The sequence below is a fragment of the Cnephaeus nilssonii genome (genome assembly GCF_951640355.1).
Source record: "Cnephaeus nilssonii genome assembly, chromosome: X".
Lineage (NCBI taxonomy): Eukaryota > Metazoa > Chordata > Mammalia > Chiroptera > Vespertilionidae > Cnephaeus > Cnephaeus nilssonii.
In genome coordinates this window covers 18521878-18526021 of record NC_137071.1, presented here as the reverse complement: position 1 = coordinate 18526021, position 4144 = coordinate 18521878, and the positions used below count along the sequence as shown (strand labels likewise).

Sequence of the window (4144 nt, the reverse complement as noted above, 5' to 3'; positions counted from 1 at the left end):
GAGACTGGCCTGTAAAAAGAGAATGTGCCCCTCAAATATTTGATGGGAAGTTACCACCATCTTTGTTTGCTCTGACATTGTGCAAAACACTCCTCAAAACATTTATGCCTAAAAGGCCACTCCAGAGTTCCAGGAACTTCTCCTCTGAGAGGTAGTTCTCTCCACCAGGGGCCTCCTGACCCAGCCTCATCTCATGCTTCCCTCTCCCTCTTCTGTGCTTCACCTTCTCTTGAACTCCAGCTCCTGAAACATGGCAGCCTCTTCCCACCCCAGCCTTGAACCTCCCTTCCTTTCTACTTTAGCTTACCCGTCATTCCCCAATGAAGCCTTTTCTGACCACCTGTGCCCATTATCAAGTCTCCTACCCCTCGGTATTGCTCTGTTGAACTCCTCACAGTTGTAATAAATCACTTATTAATGTAAAAAAATACCCTTATGCCCTTTACCCAAATTCGCCAATTGTTAACACTTGGCCCTATTTGATTATTTGCGTGCTCTATCCATTCATCTATCTTTCTAGTTTGCTTTTCTAAACCATTTGAGTTAGTTACACATAGAATTACCATTTGCCCCTAGATACTCAAGTTTCTATTTTCTAAGAATAAAGATGTGCTCATATAAAAAAATAATTGCAAGGAAATATTTTGTAGGGATTCTATCCATATTGACTTGGGTGAGTCTAAGGCTTAATATAGAACCATTATACATTTTGTCATTGTCTAAAAACATAGAGACAATAGTGCTGACGCCGGAATTTTACACCAGTTTGGAAAAGACTGGAGGGGTTGAGACATGACCAGCCCTTCTGTGCTTCTTGTGCATATACACTGAGTGGCCAGATTATTATGATCTCTGATCACATAATAATCTGGCCACTCAGTGTATATCCTATATAATAGAAGGCTAATATGCAAATTGTCCCCTTGACCAGGAGTTCAACCAGCAGGCAGGCCGGCCAACCGCCCATGTCCTCTCCCCCTGGCCAGGCTGGCCGGACCCCATCCATGCATGAATTCATGCACCGGGCCTCTAATATATATGTATACTGAGTGGCCAGATTATTATGTGTTCAGAGATCATAATAATCTGGCCACTGAGTGTAGTTTGTCTCTAATGACAACAGCTGTTGCCTACCAGGCCTGTCAGTGTTTTCAAGCATGATGTTTAGGCTTCTGAAGAATATGATACCTTTTTTCCTCCAACAGAGCTATGTGCTTTCAGAGGTGCTGATGAATATTTGACCATCATTTCTCATTTATAGGTATTGACAGTGCAGGTCTGCAAAGCATTCTAGAAACAACTTTTCCACTTCTCAGAGACTTGTCTTATCAGTGGATCCTAGGGCTTCTGGAGATGAAGAGGCAAGAAAAATAACACTTCCTGAGCATCTGCTAAGCACCAGGCTCAGGGCTTCACAGGTTATTCACTTAATCTTCACACCCACACTATGGGGGTCTTTCTTCTTATTCTTTTTTTTTGCAGCTATCAAGACAAAGGCTCAGAGAAGTTAAATAATGGTTCCAATCCTTTTAACTTGTGGATCTGGAAAACTGACCATAGGAATTGTAGTGTGTGGGCTTTCTATTATAACATGAAAATGCAGTATCATAATATAGGCCAGTATTTCTCACGTGAGCAATTGCATCAGGATCTCCTGGGGTTAAGGTTACCTGTTAAAAATGAAGATCCAAGATCCTCAGCAGACTTGAGTGACTCAGAACCTCTGGTGGAGCCCTGGAGTCTGAATTTTAAAACCTGATATAAGAAACAAACAAAAAAGCTGAGATACCAAGAACATACTTTTAGAGCTAAGTTTCTCTATTTTTTTAAAAAAAATTTCTATTTTTATTTTAAAAACTGAAATGAATTTTAATACAGAAAATGAAGACAGCATTTTGCAAATTTCTGGCTCAGAGGGATATCTCTATTTGAGGAAATCAGCGTGTTACACTTTGAGAGACGAAATGTTACAGCTTGTACTCCAAAATTTTAAAATTAAATTTAAAAAATATAATGGTTACCAAGGTAACGCAGGTCAGGGATCAAAGGTGAAGGATCACTCATTATTCAAAAGAAATCCAAAAAGATAGCTGCAGCATGATCTCTCATTAGTGTTCCAATGGAGCCTCTTTTGAGGTAAACTTGAACATTTCGGCAGACATTCAAGCGGCTTTTTCAGTGAAAAGATTTTTATATATGACTACTATTGCTCTTCCCATGAACATCTTCTAGAGGAGGCAGTGTTGAAAGCATAGTAGGTGCTAGTTCCGCAGAATACACTTTGGGAAATGCTCCTCTGGCCTGTTTTTGGCAGCCATTTTCCCTCTATGCATCACATCCTCCTCCTCCTGGTGACCTGACCACCGAGTGCATACCTCCTACTGCCACCTTCGTGTTTCTCTATTTCTTATAGCTTGAGATGCTAGCTGGCTAAGCTACTCAGATTCTCTGGGCCAGTTGACTCATTTGTAAAATGGAAACCAGTTTCAGTCTCACATGGTTGTACTGAAAAGTGCTGCATGGGAAACACTTCGTAAATTGGAAATGGCTCTGTGATAGATTGTAAAAATGGCCAGCCCTGGCCGATGTGGCTCAGTTAGTTAGAGCCTCATCCTGTACACCCAAGGGTCATGGGTTTGATGCCTGGTCGGGGCACATACCTGGGTTTTGGGTTCAGTCCCCAGTCAGAGCATGTGCGGGAGGCAACCAATGGGTCTCGGTCTCTCTCTCTTTCTCTCTCTCTCTCTCTCTCTCTCCCCCCCTTCCCCTCCCTCCCTTCCTCTCTCTAAGATCAGTAACAAAAAGGAAAATGACCAAAAATGCTCCTCCATGCACTACTCCACACCCTTGCAATATTGATGTTGCAGGTCTTCCCATCAGGATGTGGGCGGTACTTTCCTCCATTCCTTGCATCTGGGCCATGTGACTTGTTTTGGCCAATGGGACAACAGCCAACATGATCCAGGCAGAGGCTTAAAACAGCCCTTGCATATTGGGGTCTGCCCTATGGCTATGCTTGGGATCCTAAGACAACCATGTGATTAAGTCTCAACTAGCCTTCTGGAAGATCAGACACCATAAGAAGAAGAACCACAGTCAACCAGCTACCAGACAATAGCGAGCCAACTGCCAGCCTGTTTTGCAGATTCGTGAAGGAAACCAGCAGAAATCAGTAGAGCCAGCCGAGACCAGAAGAATTGCCCAGGCAGCCCACCAAATTGTGAGCTAAATTGTGACTAGTAAAGCCACCAGTTTTGGAAAGGTTTGTTTTTATGTAGCAAAAGCTAACTGATACAGGCTCTATGCACATGCTACTGGTTGGGTTGTTTAGTGTTTTGAGCATGGCTTCTGTGGTTTTCTAAGATGCTGCTCAAGAAGGGCAGACCACAGATGAGCGCACATTATTGTGCAAATTTCCAGTCAAGTACTTTCATCACCTGGGTACAATGTCCACCAGAATTCATTTCAGTTTTTAAAATAAAAATTGACTGGAATTGGCAAGGGACTGAGATTAAAGAAACCCACCCGATTCCCCCACCTCTCACTGTTTCCAGAAAGGCAGTTCAGCAGCCTTGTGCAGAAGAACATATGACCTAAATCTTCTCCAAGCTGATTGTCAATAATAATCTTCTCACTCCACAAATGCATGTCTAATCCGCTGCAGACCTTCCCATGTGCACTCTTTCAATGTCCTGCTGCTGGCACCAAGATAAATGGCTTCATCAAAGGCAGCCATGGCGGCTTGCAACCTGTTGAGGCAGAAAAGCTTCCTGGGGGATCAGAAACATCCTAATGCCCAAATCAAGCATCCTCACTGCTATATGAAGCGTTACTGCGCACAATACATGAAATAAAACTGCAACGGTGAACAGGGCAGGATTGTGCTACCCAGGCTCACCCCAGGAGCCTTTACACTATGATTAAATTCCTTTGATAGGCATTTTCAAAGCATGCTGTTCCTCTTGCTAAACATGTTTGGCAAAAGAAGACTCATCGTCTGGAAACATTATCTGAGGAGCCTTCATTTAGTGGCACAAGATACAAGGGTTCTCTATCAAATTAATATTCTGTAACCTGAAAAGTGAGTATAAAACCGAGAATTTTTTTTTTAATCCTCACCCGAGGATATTTTTTTCTATTGATT

The 4144-nt window shown here is 42.7% G+C and overlaps 1 pseudogene across 1 annotated transcript; it reads right to left on the bottom strand.

Moving 5' to 3' along the window:
• Positions 1–2056: 2056 nt before the first annotated feature.
• Positions 2057–3736, bottom strand: LOC307096120 (calmodulin-binding transcription activator 1-like; annotated as a pseudogene). Its single transcript has 2 exons — positions 3667–3736; positions 2057–2325 (listed from the first exon to the last, which is right to left on the bottom strand). The product of its transcript is annotated as a calmodulin-binding transcription activator 1-like (transcript).
• Positions 3737–4144: the final 408 nt, after the last annotated feature.